Here is a 17,215-nt window from a genome sequence, read left to right as displayed (position 1 = left end):
GACAATGATCAGAAATGTCTGTTAATAGTTTAGCATTTCCTGTCTCATACTACCATCTATGACTTGAGTGTATTCCTTCCACATGTAAAATGATGATTTCTGCAAAAATAGATTTCCATGTTACCCTAACAGCAGCCTCACACATTTCATGTTTACCTGTCCCTTAATCACATCAAGAACCTACATTGGGTGAGTGATCTACACTATCTAGTCCAATGTAAGCACATCTACAATGATTGCACAATGAAACTAAAGCTATCCACATTATTAAGGGACACATGACTATATAAATCAGCCTTGAGAACCAAATAGTCTTTCTTCAGGTTGAACAATAAAGAAATGACCTTTTTGGTAGAAGAAATAATGTATATATTGATAGCTGAAAGAGTTTTCTCCAAGGACAGTCAAGAAGTATTTGATGTTATAGTGGTACAGGGAATGGATGGAGAGGGTAATTCTGGGAAGGTAGGTTGAATTTTTTATTCTCTAGGGTCTTGGATATCCACTGGAATCTGTTTTTACTGAAAAGGACAAGTGGTAACGTGATGTAAGTCGATCTGAGTTTAGGAGTGTATCCCTAGCATACGGGCTGAGAGGAGGAATAGAACTGGGGAAATAACTACTACCATTATTCAGTGGTCAAGTCCTTGGAGCAGAGAAGGTGTGGAAGTAGCAGGTACATTACACACAGCATGTCTTCCTTTCACTGTAGCGCCGTGAGAGGTGAGGGAAAGCAGGTGCTTGGTCTTAGATCTGGAGTTTGGGCACAACTGGACCATTTGTGACAGTCTCTTTTAGTTTACACAATGTTTATATATGAAGAGATCTGTAAAGAGAAGGCCATTATCATATACTTAGTTCTATTTGTTTTCCTTTCCACACATCCCTGGTACTTTTCTACTCAAATTTTAAATAAGTGTGGAACATTCCCAGTTTTTTTTCCCCCATCGGCTGGCCTAGACATCTCTGTTAGGGTTGTGCCAACATCATCACATGCTTGTTTATGTCCTTTGCACCTTACAGATGAGTTAGAACTGTGCTCAACTATTTGCATGCATGAGGCTTCTTTGCCAGATGCTCATGTCTCATTCCAGGCATGAGATGCTCAATGCAAGGCTTACAGAGTGTGCCAAATGGCAACGATGAGCATGTCTGTTGTAGAAGCTACTGAAGCTACTGATTTTAGGTTCAGTTCTTTAGGATTTTCACTTGTGGGGATGTAACATGCTGCTTGACAGGATGATGGGGGGAATTTGGTGTGAGGTATTACTTTCCCGTTCAGGAGAGAATGATGACAGTCCTTTTGACATGGTTCTATGGGTCTCACACTCAGACACAGATAACCCCCCACTCTTCTAACTGCATCCTGAGCAATGTTCAAAGGGAAGAGCCACTTTCCATCATGTTCTTAAATCTCAGGGTTTAAATAGCAGTGCCATATTTAATTAGAGCCCAAGTAAGGCTTCAGCTTCAAGACAGAACAAGCTTAGAAATAAAGCTTTTCAGCTTTGAATGATATATCAGGAGGTGAAGTCTTACCCTTGTGTATCCAATAAAGGTGAACCAAGCAGAATATGGCAGACATCAAACTATAGGATTCCAGGAAGGGCTTCTTAGGAACTATATACAAAACCTGATATGTTGCTAGTAAGTACATCCACGTACAGATATTACTCAGGTGAAATTGATCCTGAAAGTGCAACTGTAAAGTGATTAGAAAGCTGACTTTTAAGGCAGTAGGACCATAACTCCCTTAGGTAAGTATTGAGAAGCTTTTGTTTATCAGACAGCCACAAATTCCCTGGGCATATCCATGTCTCTCCATAAATATTGAATCTTCTGTTCACACTCTCTGACCTCGAGCATTTTACACAGGTGTTCTGAATGACAGCCTCTCATTGTTAAGCTGAGACTAACAGAACTTAACACAGCAGAGAACTGTGTGGATTAAGTAAGATAATAACTGTCCTATAAGAGTGTGAGTAATTCCCCTCTCAGAACAAAATGTGTTCTCCTTGACACAGGTCAAGCAAATATTATCAATCACTTGTCAGCAGCAATTGGGTTTCGAAACTTTGTTCTTACCTTAACGTGTGGTGTAAAACTGAATCTTGAGGGTGGGGGATGGGTGCATAGTTCTATAAATATTGTCACTTAGATTGTTAATAAACCCATGGAACACAAACGTGATATGTTAGCCCAATAATCCCTGCACTACTCCTTCACACACACACAGCCCGCATCTTCTTGGCAAACTCTCATACCATCTCTATCACTGTGACTGCCTTTCCAAGTGTGCCATAGAAAAGAATACGCACTAGAATTTTGAGTCAGATGCTTTGGCTCTATGTAACACTTTTGATGTTTGTCTGAACCGCCTACCAGCAGATTACCCTTTTGGAAGGAGTCCTATTGTAGGACGATGTCATTCTTTATGCGATGTCACTCTTTATGCATTTGTTCATAGAAGTCACTTGGATTGCTTCCAGATCTGCAAACTCTTAACAAGAGACACTACAGACACTTGAGGTATTGGTTTTGTGTGAATAGAAAAAAAAATTCTCTCTCTGAGATAACATTTCCAGGAATAGGATTTCTGATTCATATAAACAATAAATACATGTTTAGCTTTATCAAAGTGAGAAATGACATGGCTATACTGCTTCACATGACCACTAGCAGCAAAAGGGGATATGAGCCACCCTGTGAGCTAACCAGAGCTTGGCACTGACAGAATGCCTTTTTCATCATAGCATTCTACTAGGTATGAAGCAATACCTATGTGGCCTTAATTTGTACTTTGCTAATGGCTATTGGTGCTGTCAAATTTCTCTCTCTCTCTCTCTCTCTCTCTCTCTACCTCTTTCATCTATCTATCTATCTATCTATCCCTATCTCTCTCTCTCTCTCTCTCTCTCTCTATCCATCTATCTATCCCTCTCTCTCTATATATATATATGTATATATATGTATATATATATATACATATATATATATACATATATATACATATATATATATATATATATATATATATACGTGTGTGTGTGTGTGTGTGTGTGTGTGTGTGAGTGTGTGTACTTTTAATATATAAACCTCCTCTTACATGGAATGGCTGTTTTTAAATAACTTTTAAATTCCATTGCATTTTACTGCTGAAATTGTGTTATCTGAAGATGAATTTGCGAATGAACTCTTATGCCCTTTTAGGTCTTACAGTCCATAAGCTCTGCTTGTTTTCTGTACACTAACTCCTCATGGGTTTCTGTTACTAGTGTTCTTTAGCATGGAGATGCAATGCAGTGGAGCACACTGGGTTTACATCTAAGCATTTCTTTTTTCTTGAAGCTATTTTAGACAGTAAATTTGTTAATTATTTCAAACTATCCACTATGTGGAGAACCAACTTATTATTTGTTGGTTGACATGGATAAACTGGTTTCCTACTTCTGTATCTCTCTTGGAATTTTTCTACTGAGCAGATTATGTCATCTGAGGGTGGGGGTACTTGTGTGTGTCTCTCACTTCTCCTGAAATTCTCTCTTCTCAAGGTCACTGCCTTGTTTTATGCTATTGTGTATCCACAATGGAACAGTGGAGAGAAAAAGTATGCAACTCATTGTCCTTGTCACTTGGTTGATATTTTGAATTCTGACATCTTCCTCAACCCTTCATTTAGGTGCTGCCTTACCAGAGTTCTTTAAAAAATATTCTGAATTCTGCATATATGTATAGCTTCATTCAATTCAAGGGACAATGGAAATTTTGTTTACCTATTTTTGCATCAAACTATGACCAGAGACTGTATTATGGTGTATTCTTATTTCCCAAGCCATTTCCCCTTCCTTCCTCATATTCCTGTCTCCTTCATCCCCCACATTCAGGCTTCTTTTCTGATTTTAGTTCCAGAAGTCATCTAGGGCGAGTTAGATGCCTACCCTGAAACAGAGAGAGGGATGGAGAAAGGGAGGGAGAGAGGGGGAGACATAGACAGATGATTAGACATAGATATATAGAAGGAGGGAGGGAGGGAGGGAGGGAGGGAGAGAGAGAGAGAGAGAGAGGGAGAGAGAGAGAGAGAGAGAGAGAGAACAAATAGCGCATAAAATCCTGGCTTCCTTAGTATTGTGCTCTAAGAAATTGAGCTAAATGAGTCTAGACACAAGGCAGGAGAAAACTTTAACTCAGCTTATGTTCAGATTATTTCAAATTAGCGAGTTAATGAACCCCTGAAACCACAGAAATTATTTGGATCAATTTACAACACAGGAAATCAATGGAAGCATTCTTTGGTTGGCCGGCGTGGTTATTGGTAATTCTGCACCATTCACATCTAGAAATGGCTGTGTGGACAGTTGCTGCTGGAGGGCTGGGGACCTGCATGGAGGGACAGCACTGGGAGCCAGTCAGGTGAAAGAACCAAGGGCAGAAGTCCCAAGTGCTTCTTGGGAGGTCTTAAGTTGGGTTTCCTCCATGGCTCTGGAGTCCTCCATAAATCTTAGCTCTCTGGTAATAATCTGCTCGCTCTCTGCTGAGCTGGCTGGTGAGGCTGAACAGAGAAATTCTGAAAACCCAGTCGGTAAATTCCTTCTGTCCACTAAAGATTTGGAAGTTAGGTCTGACCCACCCATATGAGGCTGCAGTTTGCTATCTGGGGGCACAACTTCTTTTATTATTTCTCTCCCCTTGTCACTATGTCCAGAGGCTATGAGAGCTGGTCTGCAACATTGCCATCTGGTGGCTCCAAGGTTGCATTCAGGGCTCAGAGTAAGAAAAAGAAAAAGGACTTTCTTTTCTCTTTATTTCTTTTCTCCAACTCCACCCACTTTCTGTCTTTCCCTCAAGCCATTCTTTTCTTTGGATATTTTCAATTGATTTGGGTTGAACTTTGGACACATCCATGCAGCAGTTTTAGCTTCTGCTCAAGCCAGTTCGCTCTTCCTGGAACCCAGAGGGAACTGATCTGAAGGACAAACATAGGGATTTGGAAAGCAATAGAGTTTCTGATAAGAAATTTCAACGTAAATAGAGAAAAAGTCGCTGAGATACATTTTTCCCTTTGCTGGAGTAACCATTTAAATGCTTAGTTTCCTTAGCACAGGCAATATATTTAGCCTAGGGACTCCTTTAAGTTTTTATGGTTCTGTTTTGGGGTATTGGGGTTTAAATGTGAAATTTCCCCCACAGGTTCAAGGCTCTCAACACTTGTTCCCCAACTAGTGGTACTACTATTTAGAGAGGTGATGGGATCTTTAGGAAGGAGAGCCTTGGTAGAAAATATATATCACTGAAGGTAAGACTTGAGGGTTTCTAGCCTGGTCCTTCTTCCTGTTCTCTCTCTTCATTGGGACTGCCTGGTACAATGTGACAGGCTGACCTCAGGGTTCTGCAACCATGCCCCACCCACCACCACACCCAGCATGATGATCCCTATTTATCTGGAAATGTAAGCCAAAACCAAGCCTTCCTCTATGAGCTTGCCTTTCTTATGTCAGCTGGACAGGAAACCAAAATAGAGGGTGATTGTGTGTGTGTGTGTGTGTGTGTGTGTTTGTGGGAGACAGACTGAGAGAGAGAGAGAGAGAGAGAGAGAGAGAGAGATCTGAAAAACTCCTTTCTGCAATTTTGTAGCCCTTTCTCATGCTTAACCTTACAAAATGCTTTGTTGTTTTATAGATTACCTATTTTTTCAGTCTCTGAATAAATCTGCAGAGCTCTCCTGCTGTCTGAAAGTTTTAGTATTCTAGTTGGCAATGTCTTTTAACTGCTTTAGCCACCTTAACAGGACATGGTGATGATGAGGTGTAGGATGTTTTTATTTCACTCCTGTTTGCATCTTAGGTCTCTTCCCCATGTTCTTTGCCTTAAGAATCCCCCTCTTACTTCTCCTTAATGTGATACATTCTATAATAAGTTCCAATTCCTTGATGTATAAAGGCCAAAACATATCTGATGTTCAGGAAAGACTGCTCACTGAATGCTTTTATGTATAGTGTTTTTATTTATTCTTTGAGAATCTCATACATACATACAATTCACACTCACCACACTCCCCCTACTTAACTCCTCCAAGATACCTGTCACACATCACCTCCTCTGTCTCTCTCTGTCTCTCTGTCTCTGTCTCTCTCTTTATGGTGTGCTCTGCCATTGGGCACTGGCAACCAGCTTCTATTTGTACTTGATAGTTGTCACAAAAGCCAGCTATGCAGGACACTTAAAAATTAGTATATCATTTTAGGAATTAACACAGCAGGAACTTCACTTTAAGCAATGAAGTGAGACTGATTCCAGGGCAGCAGGAGAGAGAAAGTGGGAGTGGACTGCTGCTAAGCTATCTGTCTGACAAATGACCACAGTCTGCAGAGCTGAAGATGAAAATGATTTCCTGCATGTGAATTTAGATGCATTTAAGCACAGACATTTAACCTGCTTCATTTTCACAAAGGGAAAGATCTAAGCAACGTGGAAACCACAAACTAGTCCACTCATAAATACCGAGAGATGAAATAATCACCTGGAACCCAAGTGTGAATTAGAATTGGGAACTTTATTGTGAGGCAAACGCACTCACAGAAGGGCTATAATTATCTGGATCACTGATAATAGTTTCACCTGGCAGACAGGAGGCAGAAAAAAGTAAGCTCTGTGGCTGAAGACTGGTGTTACAGACCTTGTGTGACAAAACTTAAGGTTTAATTTTTGTTCTTAGTTAATTCCTTATATATAGAACCTAAGTAAATGGCTGTCAATTTGCTGAAGAATTCTCTTACTAAGTGTGCCTATGTGATTTTCAAAAGCATATTAGAAATATGGAATTGACAGTGGAAATTCTATTTCAGGAAAACAAACTGCCAGCACTAGGAAGTTATGGATAATGGTTTAGGGAAAATTTTTCAAATTATACAAGAAATGAGATAGGGAAATTAGTATTTCAGTGCCTGGGTTCAGAAAAATTAGTCATTCAGTTTATTTCCATTATTTGATTTTTATTATTTGAAGCAGTGTCTCGCTCTGTAGCCCAGGATATCATCACACTTATAACGAGCGCTCTGCCTCAGCCTCCCATGCTCTTTGATGACAGGTATGGGCCACTTTGCCTGCCTCTGCTTCACACATCACAAAAGCTCTAAGGGTACCACTGATTTAAAATACTCCATGGAATATCAGCAGATCGCCAGAATCCATATCATGGTTTTCACCCCGAGTTTTATATGCAAGTATTACTTCACTAACATAATGGCTGAAAATACTAAAGACACTCAAAATGAGACTTGCTGATCTATAGAAATTAGAGGTATACCTGTCATTTCATGTATTAGAGTATATCTGATGAGAGCTACTCTTATATATAATCATGCAGGTGAGAGTGTCTGACCCAAGAACTTCCTGGAAGAAATGATGTGAACGGAATGGGAGGAGGGGAATAGATAATTTTCATGCAGATGTTTCAAAGGAAAACTTGTAGGAAGAGATGTGTGTTATGGCAAGGAAGAGAGAAGTAAGGGAATTAGGGATAAACTGTATACTCGTATACCATGTTATTCATGAAGTTAACAAGTACTTATTGAATTTTTTATGGCAATAACTCAGTTTTCATGATAATTCTAGCACCCAAACCTCTGGGTTAACTTCTCTTGTAAGTTTCTTATTTAGGGTAAAAGAGTCAAGTCACCATGCAAACAAAAGTCTGGATCCAAAATGGGGGGCAGGCAAGTCAGGGCCATTTTGGATCCCTGCTATGCCAGTTAAAGTCTGTGAGTCATTAGCACCAACTTCACCTGGAAGATTGTGAAAATTCACTCTTAAAGTTCATAGCAACTGGCCTGCCATGACCTAGATACCTAATCTCATAAAGGCCCTGCTTCGTTTAAGATGTTGTTGCCATCTTAAAATTCTTTCCAATTCAATTCTTTTATAGACAATAGATTCTTTTCTTATCCAGTATATTCTGATTATGGTTCTGATCTCTACTCCTTTTAGTTCCTTCTCACATCCCTCCCATATGGACCCATTTTCTTTCTGTCTATCATGAGAAAAGAACAGGCTTTTAAGGGGTAATAATAAAATATAACAAAATGAACTATAACATTGGATTTGGACAAGACGAACAAAAAGAAGAAAAAGAGTCTAAGAGAATCATAGACTTGTTCTCACACTCAGAAACCCCATAAGAGACACTAAACTGGAAGCCACAATATATAAGGAGATGACCTGGTGCAGACCCATTCAGGCCCTGTGCATGTTGCCTCAGTCTCTGTGAGTTCATATGAGTTTTGATCATGTTGATTCAGAGGGCCTTGATTACTGGTATCCTCCCACCCCTCTGGCCTTTATCCTCTTTCTTCCTTCTCTTTTGCAGGGTTTTCTGAGCTCTGAGAGGAGGGATATGATGGAGACATCTCATTTGGGAATGAGTATTCCAAAGTCTCTTACTCACTGAACAATGTCTGGCTGTGGGTCTCCGGATATGCTATCTCAAAACTCTTAGCTTTTGAGAAAAGGGCTCCAACATTTTCATTTTGCCCTGCGCTCTTGCAAATGATGTGCTTGTTCTTATGCAGACAATTCAAAAGTGTATTTTCCCTTTGTATGTATATTTGTGTGTCTTTGTGGGTATAATGCATAAGTCCAGATATCCAAGGAAGTCACAAAAGGGTGTCAGATCCTCCAGAGTTGGCATTACAGGCACTTTGATCCATTCAGTTTATAGATTCTGGGAACCAAATGTGGGCCCTCTGCAAGAGTGGAACACAATCTTAACGGCTGCTGAGCCGTGTCTCCATCCCCCCCCCCCTACCTTGTAGACTATCATGCTCTGCAAGATCTGCATGTTAAAAAAGTCCTCAGGTGATCAGCATATGCCCTAAATATAACAAACACGATTCCAGTCATAAGGAATTTAAAAGAAAAAGGAGTTTAACACATGCTGTGCACTGAAGTCCTCTGAAGTCACTGCATCTGTATTTTAGATCCCTCAGACTATTAGACCTTGGCTGACTGGAGCATCTAGATTGTCCAGGGAAGGAATAGTGTATGTCAAATGCCAGTGTTATTTTGGCTTTTATCTGACCTGATGTTGCCAGGAATAAATATTGTCTTGATAAAATTCCTGGACTGTAGCCTCAAACTTGACAATCTTAGCCTTCACCAAACCTAAAGCCAGAAGGTGAAGGTGACAACGTCTAAGGCCTGTAGATTTCCCTTCTTTGCTGAATGCTGCCTGCTGGCTTCATGACCCCACCCATACTGATTTCTACTCTTTTTCCCCTGCCACTATAAAAGTGGGTGTAACTATTTCTGTGATGATGGGTGCAATTCCGAGTGACTAAAGCACGAGTTCCCTTATATTCATACTCTCTTATATCTGGCTCAGGAGAAAACATTTTCTAATTCTTCTATTAACTCAGATTACTGCTTTATGTTGAAGGTGGTATCGTTTGTTGTTGTTTGTTTTTGTTTTTACAATATATATTCACATGTCTTATTTGCCATATGATATTAAAGGATTCATTAATAAAATGTTAGCCAGTTTTCCATTACTGTCAGATGTATATAAAGTAAGTCAAATTAATAAAACAAAAGGTTTATTATAGCTTACAGTTTGAAAGTTCCACTTTATGCCTGGAGAGACTCATTGCGTTTAGGCCTTTGGACATCTTCCAGTAGCATCACTTTGGGGATTCTTTTACTTGGATTTTGACCTGGAAATATTGTCTACTCTTTGTTTCATGAAGGAAAAACAGGTAAGAGGTATATGTTTGTTATCAGCTACTGTACACATGTCAGGAGTTGAGGTTATCTGTGAAGTGATTGCTTTGTTTGGGATCCAGAACATGTTTCAAGGGACCGTGCCTTTGTTGCTCAACCTGATGCTTTTGGAAGATGTGAGCATGGTAACGACAAAAGATGGAGTCTGCAACAAAAGAACGTGGAGCTGTGCATTTGGGGTTCTGCCAGGCTTTCCCTGTTCTCCTTCCTGGGTTACTTTCTGAACTGTAGTCTTTTATAATGAAAACATAATAGTAAGCATGACACCTCTTTCCAAGCTCTCTCTAAATTATTCTAGTGATTACCAAGGCAGAGGGCATCCTGGAACTCAAGGTTTTCTAGCTGGTTGTTTAGAAGTGTGGATAGCTTTGGGACCACTCACAAGTGCCTGGCACCTACAAAGGTGAAAGTCTTGTTAGGAACTCTGCCCTTCCACTTGGAGGACCTGCACTAACTCCAGGCAGCTAGTGTGTAATTTCACTACAGGACATCAGTGGGCTGCAAGAGAGTTGTGCAGGACCAAAGGTGAAAGGGCAAATGTGAAGGGATACTGACATTCAGTGTCATTCATGTAGGTCCACCCTAGCCACATAGATGTGACCACAGGTATAAATTCAGTTAACTTCATGAGGACAACAGATCCTGGAAAAACTCTCCATGACTACTTACTATGTAATTCAAGGTAAAAGCCTTCTCTGCTTTGCAACAGTATGAGATGGGTGGCTGATGAGGTATCTAAATTCAAAGTGTTTCCTGAACCCCTCTCTTGTCTTTTAAGCTTTCCATATGCAACTCTTTTTGACTAAGAAAATTTGTACCACCCAGGCATATTGGTATATTAATAGGTATACATCTCAAACTCTTATTGATAAAAAGTCTTTAAGAAATTTATTTTGAAATAATTCTTTGTTGTACATTTAATTTACCCTTTATGAAAAATTAGGACAAATGTGCATAGTAATGAGATAGATGTTCTTATTTATCTTTAAAAAGTTAAATCTTGTCTGAAGAGTTGATAGAATCGGATTCAGAACATTTTCAGAGTTGATCAATATTTCTAATTTTTAGTCATCTAGTGTTGACTTTAAGGCCATTTCAGAAAATTTCAGAAATCTTTTTCTAATCCCAGGTAAAGTGCATTTAGTGGTTGTGTGTGTGTGTGTGTGTGTGTGTGTGTGTGTGTGTGAAATTCGAGTCAGTAACTCAAATATCAAACCGTAAAATTCTAAAACAACACTACACAAATAAATATGAATTCTATACTTACAAACTAGAGAATGATAGTAAGAAAATATTAAAATATTTGTTTCCTGTTAACAAAACAATTCTGTTTCTGTAAGAGAAGAACATTGTGTGTGTACAGTAAAAGCACTTTAATTCATGACGCACATGGTCTTGAACCTGGGCCAGGGTGTGTTAGGTAGCATTCAGTATCCCTATATGGCATGATGAAATGATGTCATGAACATCAATTCATCAATGTCAATGTGTGCATCTAGTATGTTCAAACAAAGTCTGAAGGAAGTTGTGTGTTCAACACAAGGAGAGCAATGTTAGAAACACACCGTGGGTTTATTATACATTTGGTTTTGAATTAATTTTTGCTCCTTGTCTGTTCAAAACCTTTTTATTGCCAATTTTTTCAACTTCTACACACTAAGTTACATCATTCCATATGGGGTTGAAACCTCCAGTTTAGGAAGCAGGGGTTTAGGTTTGCACACATTGTTTAATTCTCAAGTTGTACTTTTCATAAACTGTTCTGAAGAGTAACAGACATCCAATGAATAGTAGCTGCAATGGTGAGGCGGATAAACTATGATCCTAATAACGTGCACGAATGCTATGAAATATATTTTCAAGAATTTACAAAAAAGGATAGCATAGAACTGGGAAGATAGCTTATTCTGTAAGTGCTTGTCTTGGCAAACACAAGAACCTGAGATAAATCTTTCAATCCACACAACACATTAGGGTCTGGTAGCATGTGCTTGTAATACCAGAATCAGTGGTGCAGAGGCAGCTGGATCTCTGGGACTTGCTGGTTAGCCTAACTAGTAAGGTGTAGACCACAGAGACTAATGACTCTCTCTCTCTCTCCCTCTCTCTCTCTCTCTCTCTCTCTCTCTCTCTCTCTCTCTCTCTTTCTCTCCTCTTTTGAACCTCCCTTTCTCTCTCTCTTACACACACAATTTTAATTATTGTAAATAAAGTTGTGATATCCACAAATCTATGCCCTGGAAAAAGAACCCTCATTTATTTATCAGAAAATATTGCTATGTCTATTTCTTAGTTAAACCCCCACTTCTATTTACAACTCCCTCCTTTTGCTTTAACTTTGAAACCTGTAGCTAAGTTGAAGAGTCTTGAAAAATCAGTTCAATCTTTGAAAAGAAATGAGGCTAAAAACAAATTTAAAAACTCCAAATCAAGCAAAGCAAGCCCCTCCCAGCGTTCCTCAGTGCTCTTCTTTTCTTAGACTAACCAGTGCTCCCAGATCTTCAGCATCTATAACTGGTGCTCACTGACTTTTATTCCTGTTTGTTATTATTGCTTATTTAGAGACAAATGAATTTCTTTTCGGTTTTTTTTATTTTCCCAAATGGGTAAAATTTGGAATACACAATTTTTGCTTTATATAAACAATTTCATTTCCTCCCAAATTTCCACTTACAAATTCAAATCTATTTGTGGTATTTTTTTTGATAAATAAAGAAAAAGGTATAGTTTATAATCATTATTTAGATTATAATTTCTATGTTTAAAGGCATTTTAGAAGAGAATTTTTTCTGTTAAAGAAAGAACTGTACAATGTTAATCTATAAACATTTGTTTTCTAATATACATAATAATTTCCTAGCCATTTTTAAAGCCTACTTTTGATACGAAGCTATTAATTATTATTAAAGACTTCAGCAACAAACTTTGACAGGCTAGTAACAGACAAAATCAAAATAGCAAAGCAAAAGTAATGGTTTAGAATCCTGGTTTGCCTCTTAGAGATAAAGCAGCCTGTTGGGTGTCGCTTATGAGCCTAAAGGTTGCTAAATATGGCAAATGAGTACTCATTGCCCAGTTATCAGCCACTTTATCAGCTGGATGGTGATGGCCAGTGAATGTTTTCCATCTATGTTAACATCTTTCATTTTGAGACTTTTCTAATTGATCTAAGATATTACTCCCACACACACACCTTTCCCTCTCCCTTATTCTTTTTATTTTGTACATTCATTTTGTGCTTTTTATACCAATTTTAACCAAACCTTCTGTTTGTTGAGTTTTTGCATTTTGAAGCGGGACCTCACCATTTAGTTCTGGATATCTTGGAATTCACTGTGCAGACCAGACTGGCCTGGAACTCATGGAGATTCTTCTGCCTCTGTCTCCTGATTGGTAGGATCAAAGGCATGAGTCACTATGATCAGCTAATCAAACAATTCTAAAATACTAATTCATACAAAGACAGTCAAATAAATATACAGGTTTAGATAAACAAAAATTCACTAACCATAGGTAAAGACAAAGTTATGATTACTTCAAGGACCTGAATGTGGTTCTTGCTTCATTAAATAGTTAATTACAATCATCCAATTAATTTGTGTTTTTTCATGATCTTATTTATACTTTACCACCTGTACTATTTCTGAGATTTAAGAAGAACGTTGAGATATGCTGAAAGTACTTCTGTCTAACTTGCCCTACGATTATTATTATTATTACTATTATTATTATTATTATTATTATTGTTGTTGTTGTTGTTATTGTTATTGTTATATATTCTCCTGGTCTGCCCGTTGACTGCTCCATATCCCATACCTCATCCTCCTCCCATCTCAGAGAGGATGTCTCCACCCCCACCCCCTCCAGGCATCCCACTCCCTGGAGTCTCAGGTCTCTCTGGGGTTAGGTGCACCTTCTCTCACTGAGGCAAGACAAGGCAGGTTGTATTTCTGGGACCAGCCAGGTGGCCATGTGATTGTCTCGCTCACACCAGCCAATGTTCTAGTACTCAGCTGCCTCCCAGCCCTCTCTCATTTTGTTATGACTTTGATGCCTATATGATGGGAAGTTTGGAAGGTTTTGAGTACTAGGCAAAGCAATATTATATACTGCACTGTCCACAAAACACTATTATTTCTTACTCTCTTCACACTAAAATTATGAGATTTTTTTTTTCAATTTTTGACCATTTGGTGACTGTAAGTTAAAAGCACTTACATCTCCTTTGCTATTAGCAACGTTAAACAATTTCTGACATTCGTGTCCACTTTCTTTTCTGTAAAATGGTATCCAACCCGTTTGACAAATGTAATTTGGTTGTACTTTTCTGAAATTCAGTAATTTTTTACATATTTTCTGCACTAATCTTGCACCTAGCATCACAAGAATCCTAAACTATCAGGTGCCCACACCCAGCTTTTCCCTTCATTCCCTTTACAAACTATAGCATGTTTTTGCAAAGGAGCATGCTCAGTCCCACATGGATAAAACTCTGCATGGAATCCATCTCATTACTTTTAAATGAAAAATTAACTTTCTAAAATCAATGATTTAGATGTCCATCTTTTCTCCAGAAATTGGCAGTGCCAGTTCTGGCATATGCCACCTTCCATTTATTTGTAAGTGGATTACTTTATGAGCTCTCATTTGATTCCATTTGTCTATTGATGTATCGTCATGTATACATCTTGATATCCAGTAGGAAAGGTCCTCTTACATTATTTAATTAATTCAGAAGTCTCTTGTCTATTTTCAAACCTTTGCTTAATCATAAAATTTAGAAGCACATTTGGTTAAAAGGAAAACAACCTAATGGGATTTTGATTTGAATTAAAGTATAGGAGGAGCTGGCATGCCTGCAATGCTAAGTCAGTTGTACAAAAATAGAATGTCTATGCATTTACTTATGCTTTCTTTAATGTCTTTAAATCAATAACTATAGCATTTTCAAAAGGATTTCCACATATTTTGCTGGTTTTGTACCAAGGATTTTGTTTGTTTGTTTGTTTGTTTTTTGTGCTTGATCTCAGTCTACTGGAAGAAGAGTGGTACCAGGAGTATTTTTGGTTGCCCCTGAATTGATACCTTTTTAAAAATAACACAGCCTATGGATTAAAGAAGAGAGTTGGGTACTAGAAGCATAAAACAGGAACTTTGTTACTATTTAAAACGCTATCATTTTTCTACATCACTTTGAGTTTTCCATGTAACAATATCATTTATTGGTGACAGTTTATTTTTTCATACTTTCTCCCTTCTGGTTCCCCTCTCCTCCTCTTCTCTTATCTCTCATCTTTTATCCTTCCCTCTCTTTTCATTCCCTCCCCTTCTTTTCTCCTCTTCACTTTCCCCTTCTCCTCTTCACTTTCCCCTTCTCCTTCTTCTCTCCCCTCCTCTCCTCTTTTTCCCTCCCCTCTCCTTTCCTCCTCTTCTTCCCTCCCTTCCCTTCCTCTCCTCTCCTTTCCTCCTTTCCTTCCTTTCCCCCCTTCCCCTCTCCTTTTTCTCCCCTCTCCACGCCTCCCTTCCCTTCCCCTCTTCTATCCCCTCTCCTTTCCTCTCCTCTCTTCTTCCCCCTGGGTTCTCAATTTCAAAGAGAAATGAGAATAGGAATTTCTTTTCTAGTCATGGTACTAATGTAAATAGTTCACACATTTATCATTAAGCATGGTATATTGTCGATGATAACAGATTCATAGAGGCATTTTAGAATATGATAGTGGTAATTTTATTGAAGTTTTTTTTTTTTTACTATTGATAGGACTATATGAGTTTTATATACTTAGTCTGTTAAATATTGCAAATAGGATTAGTTCTTTTTCTGATTATAGATTATTCTTGAACTCCTGTAGAAAGGCGTTGAAGCATTCAGTTTACTAAACTTATAGCTGTATTAGGTATCTAATGTATTTCTTAGGAATGTCTATTATATATTGTTCAGTAAAATCATCATATAATTTTCTTTTCTCACACTATCTTGACCTTTTTAAATTATCATGTTAATAGTAGTGTCATAAAATATTTGAGGTATTACTTTTTTCTTTTCTCATAAAAATGAATTACATTTAAATTATTACTTTCTAATATTTTGACAGAATCTACTTGTAAAAGTCTGGCTATGCTATATTGAAGGTGAAGATTTTAAACTATAGATTCAATTATACAAAGAATTATTAAATTCTTTGTAGCATATTCATGGTCATTTTTCTTATTTAGTGAATTATGTATTTCTTTATTAGGTGCCTTCTATTTTATTTTAATTTTAAGATAAACTTATATACAGGTTAATTTTAATATATACCATGTGGACTTTTATTCCTAATAATTTTTTGCTTTCTATTTTGTGGTGAGTTGGTGGTTAGTGAAATTTTTTTAAAAAAATTATCTCTCATAAAATACATACCAACCACTGTTTCCTGTCCTTCCATTTTTCCCAGTTCTCTCTCCCATACCTCCCACACCCCAGATCCAGTTCTCCTCTATTTACCTTCAGAAAAGAGCAGGCCTCCCAAGGATATCAACCAAGCACACAACAACAAATTATAAGACTAAGCACAAGCCCTCATATTAGAGCTGGGTGAAAAAGTAGTAGAAAGAAAGGGGCTACAAGATCAGGGAAAAGTCAGAAATGTCCCCACTCATACTGGTAGGTGTACCACAAAACCACCAAGCTAAAAAAAAATTAAAATATTTTCAGAGGACTTACCACAGACCCTTGCAGGCTTCATGGTGGTTACTTCAGTCTCTGGAAGCCCCTCTGAGCCCTTCTTAGGTGAGGTTCTCCTGCTTTTTTCCACCCCTCTTCCTCCACCAAAGCTTCCTGAGCTCTGAAGGGAGGGACTAAATGAAAATCTTCAGTTTGGGCTCTCTCTCTCCACCTAATGTTTGTCTTTGGGCCTCTGCATCTGCTCCCATCATATTCTAGAAGATGCTATTTCCTATCTTAAGTCTCTGGGCTATGCAGCTTCCATCCCTGGTCATCCAGGCAGTGTCAGACCTGGGTTTCCTTTCATGGCATACATTTCAAATTGGACCAGTTATTGGTAGGCCACTTCCACATGTTCTGTGCCTACACCACACCCAGATACTTTCCAGACAGAATAGCTTGTAAACTGAAGGTTTTATGGCTGAGTTGGTGTCCCAGTCTTACCACTAGAAGTTGCCTGGTTACAGAAAATGCCTGGTTCAGGCTCTCTATCCTCCATCACTAGGAGTCCTCCATCGAGTTACCCTTGTAGTTTCTACTTCACTAGGTTTCCACATTGACTACCCAAATGTCCTCCATTCCAGTTGTCTCTCCAAGTGCTCTTTTCCTCCATTCCTCTGACCCCCTCCTGATCACGTGTGTTTCCATTCTCATCTCCTGACCCAGACCACTTGCATAAATCTATTCAACATTCCCTTCCCAGGGAGATCTATGGGTCCTGCTTAGAGCCCTCCTTGTTAC

At 38.5% G+C, this 17,215-nt stretch overlaps 1 long non-coding RNA gene across 1 annotated transcript; it reads right to left on the bottom strand.

The window, feature by feature from the left end:
• Positions 1 to 350: 350 nt before the first annotated feature.
• On the bottom strand, positions 351 to 16,999 carry 7630403G23Rik (RIKEN cDNA 7630403G23 gene). Its single transcript, NR_040744.1, has 3 exons — positions 16,475 to 16,999; positions 13,077 to 13,157; positions 351 to 826 (listed from the first exon to the last, which is right to left on the bottom strand). It is a non-coding gene; the product is annotated as an RIKEN cDNA 7630403G23 gene (long non-coding RNA).
• Between the last annotated feature and the right edge of the window lie 216 nt (positions 17,000 to 17,215).

This window comes from Mus musculus, chromosome 9, assembly GCF_000001635.26.
Source record: "Mus musculus strain C57BL/6J chromosome 9, GRCm38.p6 C57BL/6J".
In the NCBI taxonomy this organism is placed as follows: domain Eukaryota; kingdom Metazoa; phylum Chordata; class Mammalia; order Rodentia; family Muridae; genus Mus; species Mus musculus.
This window is presented reverse-complemented; position numbering and strand designations above follow the sequence as displayed.